Genomic DNA, 12,817 nt, shown 5'->3' with positions numbered 1-12,817 from the left:
TGCAGTAATTTTATCAGTCCCACAGTGGGACTCAATGGCCATGAGCAGAAAATGACTGGCTGGAGGAAGGATGGGTTGTGAAAAGATAAAGAACAATGCCCCACCTGGTTTCAATGGATGGCCCATTAGCAGAATATCTGCCACAGAGATAAGGATCACTGCCCCCACCCTCAACAGATGGTGATAGAACAGATACCTGTTATCACACTCTGGACTGTAACCCAAGACAGTTGCCAACACCTGTACGTGTGGCTTATAATCGTGAAATTACCGTACTTGTTTCAGGTCACATACATACTTTGTGGCACAAATCAGATTTTGCCTTAACTGGAAGCCCAAACTGACATCTACCTATCCACACTTCAAAATGAGACTTTTTTTAGCACTGTACTGCAACGACCTGAATATCAGCTCTGAGACACTGCTGTAAAATGTCATTTCCTCCTGATCCTCCAGGTGGTCCCTAGTGACTCTGGCATCCCTCTGTGTCCATGGCCAGGTGGGACTTGTGTTGGTACATTGTAACAGCTTTTGCATACAGACTTGATTTCCCTGTGCAGTACCTTTTATTGCTGGGTCAGTGTCTGGCCTGGCAAGAACTTTGTCTCTTTCTCTTAAACTCAGGCTTTGATATTAGTCTGAGTTTTTTGTTTCTCACAACAGAAATCACAAGCAGAAAGCTAAGAAAGAAGGGTACCAGAAACAGATTTTCCAAGTGCGCATTTTTGTGCATTTCACAGGCTGCATCAATCTCATTGAAAATGCACTTCTCCTTTTTGTTTAATTCTTTAAAAGTCAGTGTAAAAGTAGAACCAGCTTGGTGTTTAAATTGCTGACAAAGTTTCAAGTTACAAGGATTGTAAGAGGAAAAGTGAGATGAAAGCAGGGATTTCTGTATAAGCATTTCCTTTAATCAGTCCTTGATTGGTCTCTTTGTAGACACTTGTAATGGAGCTCTTTCCTCAGGAGGTGCTGCTGCTTTTAATGGAGAGAAGGCAGCCTTCTGATATATGGATTTTCAAGTTCAGCATCAGGCCCTCAAGAAGGACCAGTGTTTGTTATCCAGTGGCCTGATTGAAAATGATAGTTGCACGCCCTAGTTACATGTTGAGTCCCTTGGAAAGCAGAGGGGATGCTTGTCAGAGTCAGGATTTCAGAGCTGGGCTATGTGTTTGTACAGCTTTATTTAATTCCAAGTTACCCTTGGGTTATTTAATTTCCTGACAGCTGCAAAAACAGTGTTCTCAGATAACAATAGTTTCTAATTAGGCAATATGCCTAAAATGGTAGAATGTTTCATTTTGACCATGACACTGATGTTTTGTATGCAGCTTGGAGATGAGAAAGTCGAGCAAGTTGGACTTGCAGCTTCCTTTGGCAGAATGTGTCTCTCTTGTGATCTCCAGTGAGTAACACTAAAGGCATGTCTGCTCCTTTGCCCCTACACTTCAAACACCTCTCATTGTTTTGGACTGTGTCATCCCTAAATCTGCCTTTCAGCTGGAGCCACCTTCCACAAATATGTTTTACCAGCACAGCAGGACTGACATGACTTGCACAGCTGAGGCTACAGAGCATTCCAGGGTGAAGAAAGTAGGTAACATTTACCTGTAGCTGAGGGTTGTAGCTTCTTGGGTGTTCTATTACACTGTGTAGCTGCCCTGATGTTGCTTTAATGGTTCATGCACTTAGTACAAAATCAGGCAGTGATAGAAATAACCATACCAGTGAACTATTCTTCCAAATAATTTATTCAGTTTAGAGGGGGTGTTAGCATCAGGTTATATTCATTAGATCCTGACATGATCAGTGCTTGTGGAAGGTTTGTGCTTTGGGCTGTATAAACTGATGATCTCTAAATTGCCTCCTGTGACAGCAAAAAGTGGCTGTTGGGAGGTCTGACACCTCCTTTAATTCTTAGACATCCCTTGAAATCTTGAATCTAAAAGAAAGTAGGTAATTTTGTTCTGCTGTTTTGCTCCCTATTTTAATTCTTTTCCAGAGCTCACAATTCTGACAATTCCCATACCACTTCTTACCCTTGCAGAACTTTTAAGTTATTTGTTTAAGATCCTCTTCATATAACTATGATGCAGAATTGCACCTCTGATAAATCAAATACCTATTTGAAAGTTTTGCAACTTTAATTATGTGTTTGCTGACCTGCAGTCAGAGTTTATCCCTGCCTTCAAGCACTTCACTATTTACATCATGTCCTGTACCAGTGACCAGGGGCTCTTCAGAAGGTTTCTGTATGGATTCTCTGTAGCCATTTGCTTTTAGGTGACTGATCCTGCTCAGATACCATAATACAATGAAAGAGAGATTACTGCATCAGTTGCAGTGTAAATAACAGTGAAAATTATTCTCTGTAATAATCTGGCCTTATCCAGTTCTGGTCTCTTTGGAGGAGCTGTGGATGTTGGCTGATTGGTTGTGGCTGTATGAGCAGTGTCCATGGGCTGTCCACTGTGTAAGAGCAGCAGGGATAGGAGGTGAGCTGGAAGGTTTTATTCTTCCTTCCTCACTACAGTTTCCTACCAGTGAATAACTGAGGGATTCCTAAATTACAGATTGAATCTGTATTACTCTATTTAACAGCTACCAGTGTACCAATCCACCACACAGTTGTATAACTCTTCATGAAACCTCTTCATTCTTTTGGTCTCTGTGACATCCTCTGTCAGCACTCTGATAATTTCATTGGGTGGCAGGTGTTGTGTGTTTGCACTGTAGCATGATGATATCTGTGGTCTGACTCAGTTCTCCCAACAGTTCTTAATGAGCTTTGAGGATCAGCTTGTTGTTTGTCAAAGAGCTATCCACAGTGTCTCCAAGACTCTTAGGAAAGAGGATAAACAGAGCCATAATAAAAATACAGAATTACAAAGGTTGGTGCCAGGTTATCCTGTAAATGTTCTTCCATTGAGAACTGACTAATTATTGTTATTTTTCTTAGAAGTCCAGTGGAAGATCTTTGCTTTCTAAGACAAATGCTACCTTTTGATGAGCTGTTTCACGGTGTATCTTCCCTTAAAATCCTGTCTCTGACAGCTGTATTATAGCTATAGTACTTTTCACAGAAAAAAATCCAGTTGATCTTCTTGTGATAGAAAAGAATAAAATTGTAAAATAAGAATACTTCATCTCCAGAAGACAAATCAAAATTATTACAATATTTTTGGGTTCATACCTCCCTCTCTCTTTCTCCATACCGCTCTCTATGAATGTGCTTACCAGTTTGACTCGTATGGTACATAAATCCTAAATCCTGACTAGAATCTAAGTTAGATGTAAGATGCAACATGCTTCTTCAGAGATGTAATTAGCTTCCTTCAGAGTAACATAAAAACTCAGGCTTATTTTCCTTCAGAATCCTTCTCCCAGATTTCTGCAGACCATCTAGGCACAGTGGTAAATGTGTTCCCAGTTTTGCTTGTCTATTTTTCTTTGGGTTTGCTCTCTCTAGGATTTCCATCACTATGTTCTACCAAAACGTTCTAATATTTGTTTTACAGGATTTACCAACCCTTCTTCAGTTCCAACTTGCCTACTTCCACATGTATTGAATTTTTACAATTGGAAAGAACTGTATCTCCACAGTCACATTCTGCATTTGTTGTTTGAGTTGACTTTGGAGTACATTAAATTGAAGAGGTTGATAAGATGTGAGAGGTGACTTTTCAAGGACTGGCAGTGTCAGCAGCACTGGCATTGTGGCTGACAAGCCCTTGGAGGGTCCCCAGAAACCTGATTTCTTTGTGTCTTTCGCAAAGAGCAGATTGCAAGCGCGAAGTAACTGTTAATCTCTGGAGCCCTGCTAAAGTAACTGTATCTTCGAGGTATTTGTTTCACAGTTGTTTGTCTCTTCTGCTTCCCTGGGCTTGCTTAATATGTTTATTATGTTTATTTACTGAAACTCTTTGAGCTGAACTTGTATAGTTAGGAGTTGCCAATTTGTATATGTGTGTGTGTGTGTATACATATATATAGCCTGGGTATGTTGCTGTACATACCTATATTTGTATATATGTATATATATTTATTCAGGGATAGAGAAGAGGTTTAAGAGGAAGCATTTTTAGCTCTTCTTTTTCAGAAACCTGTCCTTAAAATCTAACTTAAAACTGAAAAGTATATTGGATTTTCACTGTATCTGCCAGGACCAAACCAGGTTTTTCTTTAGCTGGTGAGTTAAGAAAGCAGCTCACAGTGGGTACTGACATCCATAAGTGAAGGAATTTCCCCAGCAGAGCAGGGAATCCTCAGGAGCTGGATGGCAGGTTGTATCCTGACCTCTTGAGTACTGCTGTAGTACTGCTGAAATCCTCAGGTGAATTAGGTGTTTTATTTTGTTTCTTTCAAGAAGTTAGAATTGAGCTTTTGGAGAAGTGGGATGAGAATTTATGTGGACCATCCGTTGGATGCTTGTTCTTGCATTTCAGCCAGTGAAAAAAATGAAGTAGCCTCTTAAACAAGTTTTGTGCTGTTTGCAGCAGACAGGAGTGCCTGCTCTGGTGGATGTTTACCATGACTTTTCATGCTCTAAACAGAGCAGATATTATTTTTCTCCCAAAATTGATTTTTAGAATTTGTATAAACAAATTTTTGACCTAGATGAGTGCTCCAACTGCCACAATGTGCCTGGTTTTAGTGGCTTGTATGTACCTTTCTTTCCAAGGAAATGTACTTAGGTATCCAAGAATCAAGGACAATCCATGAAAGCTTCTCAGATTGTCTCAGATTAACACCCATTTGGATGAAAGGAAACCACGAACTAAAACCAGTTTGCTTTCAAAAGTGCAATTTGTGTATCTCATAAACATGAAGTTCAAAGGAACTGCAGAGTGTACTTCGCTGAAAGGAAAACGCTCTTGAGAACAGGACGTTTAATAGCTCTTTGTGGAGTAACGGCTGCATCCTTAAGGCATTTACACCTGCTTAATTTTAAGCATATTGAGCTGGGTTTTAGCAAGCCCTTTGTGTGCTGAACATGGCTTAAATATCCAAAAGATTGCTGTCCTGCCCCGCAGAAATGAGGAAAGGCGGGCGGTTGGATGAGGCTGGCTCTTCTCAGTGGGGAGGAGGGAGGGCATGAGCAGATGTTTCCCCACGCAGGAGTCTCCATGGGTGGCTTGCTGTGACTCGGGTTCTGTGACACAGGGTGTTATGTCCTGCTGGCAGTGCAGAGCACTGCATTTAGAGCTGGACACGAGGCATGTGCTGGGGTACTCATTGCAGAGCACTGCAGTGTCTCAGATGGCATTTGTCACTCATTCTCAGTCCTTGGCCCAGCTGCTTTGAAAAGCCACTGCAGCTGAGAAGTTTCTGGAGGGAAATTTAGTAGAGAAAAAAATAACCTGTTCTATAGAGATTGCTGTGCTTGAATTCAGTAGGCTTCTGATGGACTCCTTTATGCTGGGACACTTTTGTTGTCTGTTTTGATTAGTTAGGCTCCTGGCTTAGAATGCAGTCTGCTTCCTTGTTTGAAGATGGAAAGGTGATGCTTTGAAGCACTCAGTGGAAAATTGGGCAAAGGAAAAAGAGTTAAATACTGCTTTTAATCTGCTGCTTTTCGTTTGAATTTTTCTGGTTTTTTTTTTTTTCCTGCAGTGAGCTCAAGGCAGCTGGTCTCTGGTCCATAACTAGATCTCCTGGCCTCTGCCACAGCATAAAGACTGATAGTCATGTGGTCCAGGAAGCAAAAATCTGAAAGGCTCTTGAGTGTTTACCAAGTACAGTAATTTCACGATTATGCTTTCAAAATGACCACACTATTGTTGGTATTTTTTTCCCGTTGTAAATAAAACTTGCAGAGTACACTGCCGCAGCTATTGTCTGTATCTTTTTTCGCTTGGAAATAATGTTTCCAAGGTCAGCACCTGCCAGTAAACCCCGCGATCCTGCGATTCTGTTACTAATTGGCAACTTTGTGAACGTTCGCTGCGAACGAAAGTGCAGCTTATAATCAGGTGCTTATATATTGATGAAGAGCTAAACATTGCCGACACCCGGATGTGCAGTTTACAATCAGGTGCAGCTTATAATAATGAAATTACTGTACTTCTTTTCCAAGTGGATATTGCAGCTCAAAGGTTGTAGGTGGCAAGAAAGGTTTGAACAAAAATGCAGAAAGTTCATATTGCCAAGATGAGCAGAAGGCAGAGAGGCTTAATGTGACCAATTTCCATACAGAAAAGGCTTCATTTCTGATCTGTGTGTGACTAAGTTCAGTTGCTGACTAGTGACAATAATATAATTTCTACAGTGGATAGATATGCAATAATCTAGTTTTCCTTCCAGCTTCTTTCTTCAATTCTTACAGTTGGGCTACTCGTGGTTTGGAGAGTAAGACTGATTTGGCCTTTTTTCCTTTGAGGTCAGTGAAACAAGGCAGCTGCTTGTCAATATAAGCCTAATTTGACCTGATCTTCTCCAGTTGGGTGAAATAGTGGAGTAAGAGCTGGAGTCACTTATATATTTTGTGTGAGTAGTGCAACCACTGAAATCACATCATGCTTAGCAGCTTGGGAAGCACTTAATAAGGAGAAGGCACTTGTATTCAGAAATGTGAGAGTGAAATTGTGTAGAAAATTATGCCAACTAATGGTCTGAAAAATATTTTGCAAAGGCTATTTTCTACCCTTACTTCTAATACATCTTATACATTAATAGCCTGAACAACTGGAGAATCACACACATTAACGGCACAGTTCATTTGGAACAATTTGTTTTGCAAGATAATGAACTGTGTCAGCAAAAGTTTAACACTTGCTCTAGGTGGGGCTGACAGTTCAGCTTTCTGGTAACTTTGCCAGCATTTCCCAGTTAAATGCCCATGGTTTTTGACTAAATCTCTGTGAGATTCAGTAACCTGGGGGTTACTATGCCATCACTTTCTTCAAGTATTTTTTATTTTCTTTAAGGCATTCTCAGGAGTAGCTTGGAAGGGAATACTGTAAAATATTGACGATCTTTTTTTTGGAGAGCTCTAATCCTCTCATGCCTTGGCAGCAGAGATGTCTTTGTGTGACAAGATACCTTCACCTCATTAAAGTACAGTAATTTCACGATTATAAGCCGCACCATTTTGACTAAAATTTTGGTCCGAACCCAGAAGTGTGGCTTATAATCAGATGTGGCTTATATATGGACAAAGAAGGAAAAGTTGGTGTTTTAATTTGGAGGACAGGTGTCTGCTGAGAAAGGCAGGAGCTTCTCTTTGAAATGGAGAATGTAAACCCCCTCCCTCCAAATTATTATAATTTTGAAATCAAACGACTCTCAGGCAAAGATATGGGAATTAGGAATAACAGTTCTTTACTAGGGAAATTAAAATAGAAATACAGTACTACAAAGGAACAAACTCCGAACTCTGACACAGTCAGAATACAACCTGACACCCGTCAGGCAGGGTGTTGGCAGCAGTCCCATTCCATGGTGGCTGCATCCTCCTGCAGTGACAGATGTGGCTCAGTTGGAGCAGTGCTCCTGTACAAGGTGCAGTTTCCCTCCGGAGCTCCAGTGGTGATGTGGAGAAATCCGGTTTTCCTCTGGAGTCCAGTGGAGAAAGGGGCTCCCTTAGTGTCCCAAAGCCTCTGTTTTTATCTTGGTAAGAAATGTTGGGCTCTTCCCCCTGGCTGGAGCAACTCCCAATGGGATGCAGTAATTTTATCAGTCCCACAGTGGGACTCAATGGCCATGAGCAGAAAATGACTGGCTGGAGGAAGGATGGGCTGTGAAAAGATAAAGAACAATGCTCTGCCTGGTTTCAATGGATGGCCCATTAGCAGAATATCTGCCACAGAGATAAGGATCACTGCCCCCACCCTCAACAGATGGTGATAGAACAGATACCTTTTATCACACCCTGGATTGTAACCCAAGACAGTTGCCAACACCCAGAAGTGAGGCTTATAATCGTGAAATTACTGTAATCAACCCAGGTGGAGGTTTGTGTGTCCTAGAGTTTTTCAGCCACAATGTCAGGAGTGACATCAGGTCTAGTGGGATTTTTGCAGTCTGTAGTGCAGTTCATGATGACAGAGGATGCTCTACCCCTTGTTGTGGGGGGAGACTTCAGTGTTGCAGTTGGGAACAGAGATCCTTGGGGTGTTCAGAAGCAGGGGAGGTTTCTGAGCCTGGTGTTACCAAACCTCTTCAGAGGAAGAAGCAGAAGAAAGATATGAATAGTTAGTGTAGATTGTAGGGGACAGATCTGTGAGAGCAGCAGTGATGGAGGTACAGACAGGCTGGTTGGGTGAGGGGACAGATCTAGTGTCAGGAAAGATAGGGAACAGGATCACTGTCTCTTTTGTCTCTCTAAAAGATGTAAAGATGGACATAGCAACAAGGAAAATAGGAGGAGATGATACAGTTTGAGGTGTAGTAGAGGGTGTCAGGTGGAGAAGTGAGAGGAGGGAAGAGAAGAAAGAGGAGCAGGCTGCTGTGTGTTGGGTTTGTGGGTGAGCAGAAGTTACCACCTAGAGCATTTGCTCCCTGCACTGCCCACGAGGATGCACAAGGCAGCAAGTACCTGCTAGACAACAAATGATTTCTTTCATTCAGGTCAGCTCAGGGCAGTGGAAAAGGCCAGCTACATTTGAATGCATGAAACAGGCTGGCTCTAAAGCAGCAGCATGTGCAGCAGGCCATGAAGCTCTGATACAATTGCAGTTTTTCAGCAGCTTTCAGTGCCCAAGATGGTAGTTGTGCTGGTTTTGTTTCTGAACATTTTGTTTAACTATTACTAAAAGTGCCTGTGGTTATTAAAAAACTCAGTTTGCCTGTGCTAATTTACCTCCTCTTGTATGTGCCTCATGAGGCATTCAGTTGCATCAGAGTGGTGCTTTGAGCTCTGTTACAGTGCCCAGAGCTGTGACATTGGTGTGGCACCTGGCTCAGTGGTGAATGGGGCTGGGGCTGCAGACAGCCCTGTCCTTCCCACTGTGGGAAGCTGGAGACTAAATAAGGAAATGGCAGGAATAGAAATACTGGTTCCATGATAAATTGGATTGTGTCCCTGCCTGTGACAACCTCTGGTAGCCTCCCATCTGCAGAGCACTCAATATTGCACCCCTTTCAACACTTTCATGTGTAAAATAAATCCTCAGTTACCGTGCCAGAGTGGTTGAGTAAAGCAGGCTGCAGGATTATGATTTGTGAGTTGTCGGCAAGGGACCACCATTTCCAGCACCAGGTGCTAAATGGGTCTTTAACCTTCATTGAGGGGCTGGGGCACATGCATTAGCACTTTCCTTGGTTTGCAGCAGTTGCAGGATGAGCTGTTCCACTGGGCACTGACCAGTACTGTACAGCATGGTCCCTGACTGATGATGAATGTATTACTTTCCAAGTGTAGGTAATAGCTCCTAAATTCCAGGCTGTCATGGGATCTGCAGTAAACTGACCCTATGGAGAAAATGTACAGGTAATGTCCAGCTATACTGAGAAGGATCACCCTTTTTATCAAGGGCATATATAGAGAGAAGTTATAAAAGCTTAATAAACAAATAAGTAGTTTATTGATGATTAACTCAAGTACAGGTTGCTTTTACGTGTTTGAAGGACCATCTGTGCCACGCTTGGGAGAGACTGGGCTGCAACAACCCCATCTTTAGTGTTTTCTTGCTCTCTTTCATCTTCAGGATCAGTTGGGGGTTCTGGGAGTGGAGAGTCATCTCCAACTGTGTCTGGTTCAGAGGTCTAGACTTGTTTACTCTAAGGAAGAGGTCATATGAGTCCAGTACAAACACAACAGCTTTGTTCTGCAAGATGCTTCTCTTCTATGCTTTCTTTCATACCATGCTGTCCCATGGCATTTCACAACAACAGTGGGGCACAGCAGAGCTGAAAAAGTTATCTATCCTTTGATTTCTAGGACTGGATTTGGAGGTCCAGTTCTAGTTCTTACAAATTAAAGGTTAGCTGTGTCAAGGCAGCACTTTGGGAACAGAACTGGGGAGGACAGGCTGAAGCAAAGAGTCTAAGCTGAAGGCATGCTGAGGTGTGAGGTTGCTGCTGGGGCTGTGTCATGACCCAATTTTAAAGTTATTAGAAATGCCTCTGTCCAAATTAAGGTGCAAACAAGACCATATGCCAAGGTTGGCAGTATTTTTATTTAATAGTAAATTAAATTAAGGGCTTTATTTAATAGTAAATATGAAAGAGAGAGAAAAAGAAAAAAGGGAAGAGAAATAAGTAGAAAAGAGGTGGAAGGACAGAAAGAGAGACAGAATAAAGAAAATATCACCATTCCATGGATCCCAACGATGTTCCATTGATCCACTCCAGCTTCAGTGGTCTTGATGGTGAGGGTCCCACGAAAAGCACAGAATCCAATGGATTAATATGTATACTCAGGGTGGGAATGCCCTGGTACATCCCCCAGGCAGGGCCCAGTCTCTGCCAGACTCTTTTGCATCATTTGCATCACGTGCAGTCCTGTGGTGCAAAGCCTCAGGAATGAGTCAGGGGAGTGCTTTGAGGGGGTCTTTAATGGATTATGACACCCCCTCATCTGCCTCTCACTTGAATATCCTGTGGATGTGGCCTGTGGGGTTGAGGATTCCACAGCTGGGCCAGTTTGTGTAAGGGAGGATGGGTGTTCAGTGCCTCTGAGCAGAGGTTCTGTCACACTCCCCAAACCTCCTCCCCTGCTCATTTCAGGGGGAGGCTGTATAAACCTGGCCTCTGTGGGCTGTACTCTCCCCCACCCCAAACCCAGCCAGAGATGATTCTCAGTGCAGCTGCTGCCTTTGGCTTTCTTGTGCATGCATTCCTTTCCCTCAGCCTTGTTTGTTTCTCCCTAGACCTGAGATGATTGAACAATAGTGTCCCCTTTATCTTATCTCGGCAGCTTAACTCACAGTCCAAAGTTCCAGTCAGGCATCTTCACGGAGGCTTCTGTGGTTGTAGCATCTTTATAGAGTTTTTGCTATAATGGGCAAAACTGCTTGATAACAAGGTTACAGGCATGAACCATTTCAGTCCCTGACAAGCTGTGTGCCTGCCTGCCTGCCCATAGATAGAGCAGCTTGGAAGGAGAGGGAAAAGAGGGAGCAGCAGGGTGTTAGTCTGCATCACTTTGTGAGCCTCCTTCTCTGGGACATCCAGCATCTCTCTCAGTCAGTCCTTTCAGAATTTGTGTTTATTCTGAAGATGTCTGGTTTGGTTCTTTGCTTGAGAGCTTGTGCTGAGGTTCTGCTAAGCCCTGTCATGGGACTGACTTTTGCTTTTGATTGCCTGCAATGTACAGTGGAGTTCCACTTGGCACTTCTTGGATTATGTCTGCAGAAATGAATTTAAACTATTCTTGTTTCTACTTCTCTTCTTTGCTCTCCTTTGCTTCTCATGCTCCTGAAAGCAGCCAGAATGCATTTCTGTTTATATCCTTGGTCTCTGGATTAGATGGAAATGTAAACTCGTGGGGGAAAGAAACACCTCTTGGAAACAAGTGCAGGGCCCTTTGGAGTATGGCTGTTTCTGCTCCATTTGATGCAAGTGATCAGTAAAAACTTAGATTAAAAACTTTCATCGTGCAAGCATTAAAAACCAAACTGCATGTTATATCAACCCACTCTCAGTTAGTGAGGCATGCTGAACATCTTGATGCTGCTTTTCTGATTGCTCTTTTTTTTAAAAAAATATATATAATTAGCACCTCACTTTCCTCTGCAGGGTTTTCTTTTCCCCATCTGGTATGTCTTGCAGGGTGGGCAGGTAGAAGCCAAGCCACAGTGGTGCTTCTGGCTCAAGGATTGGCCCTTTCAGCCATATTTTGTGCTGTGCCTTGTTTTGCTTGAGGGTCTGGAGAAGCTGCAGCAGTGACTGTGGGGTTGAAGCCCCAGGGTCACAGTCAGGGAGGGAAGTGGTGGCTCTGACAGAACAGAGGAGGGTGTTTGCTGCCTGCTCCCAGTTGAGCAGTGATTGGTTTGCTGGGCTCCCACTGGGGCCAGCATCAGGAACCCTGTCCTGGCCCCCATGCTGCAGGGCTTTTGTACCTTTTAAGTGGTTACTGCTTTGGCAGAGTTTAGATGAGCACTGCTTGCCCATTTTCTTTCATACAGACCAATCTGAAAAGCCTTTTAACTGGTGTTATTTTCCATTATATAATGGTTTGAGTTGGAAGAAAAAGATCATCTTGTTCCTCTGTTTTTCCCTCTTTCTAAACATTTGCATTTCTGTTGATGACGATCTGCAGTAATGCAGATACCTTTTGATGCATTCCAAGATAGAGTAAACACTCTGTGGGAGAAATTCTTTGCTTATAAATAATCATTTATTCCCCCTAATTTGAATGGAAAGCAACATTTTACTTATTTTTTAAAAGTGTCAGCTTAATTCTGTGTCTGTTACCAGTGTAAAGTCTTGTCTCTGAAGCATTCTGGGCAATTTGCAAACAGAGAAGTTAATACATGATGTGCTCAGCACAAGTAGGCAGGGGCCACTAGGTTGAGGAAATGTCAACTGTCCTTACCTTGCCCAGGCAGATTTTGGCATACCTGGAGGTGATGTTAATGCAGTCTGAGAGATGCTTCTAGCAGTTTGCATCATGGATTGTGCAATACAAGTAATCAATAGGCTGTTAAAGAGGCTGCAGGCTCTCTATTGCTGGGTGATTTCAGATAATGCATTAAATACAATTGGGAATGATAGGGCTAACTGCTACAGACTGGCTGTATTTTACCTGAACATCTTCCAACTGTGGGGCTATTTTTTTTGTCTACACAGTGTATATTACAGATATACACAGCTCTCATCACCAAACAGGGACAGCAGTGCACTATGTGAGTGTAGGAAGGAGGTGGTTATGCCC

General features: G+C 42.7%; 1 protein-coding gene across 1 annotated transcript in view; it reads left to right on the top strand.

Annotated features, from left to right (window-relative positions):
- Positions 1-12,817, top strand: part of CASTOR2 (cytosolic arginine sensor for mTORC1 subunit 2) — a 119,691-nt gene that overhangs the window by 72,478 nt on the left and 34,396 nt on the right. The gene's annotated exons all lie outside the window — the stretch shown is intronic.

The sequence above is a fragment of the Catharus ustulatus genome, chromosome 22, assembly GCF_009819885.2.
Source record: "Catharus ustulatus isolate bCatUst1 chromosome 22, bCatUst1.pri.v2, whole genome shotgun sequence".
In the NCBI taxonomy this organism is placed as follows: Eukaryota; Metazoa; Chordata; class Aves; order Passeriformes; family Turdidae; genus Catharus; species Catharus ustulatus.
The sequence above is the reverse complement of the archived record's forward strand: the minus strand, read 5'-3'. Positions and strand labels throughout refer to the sequence as shown.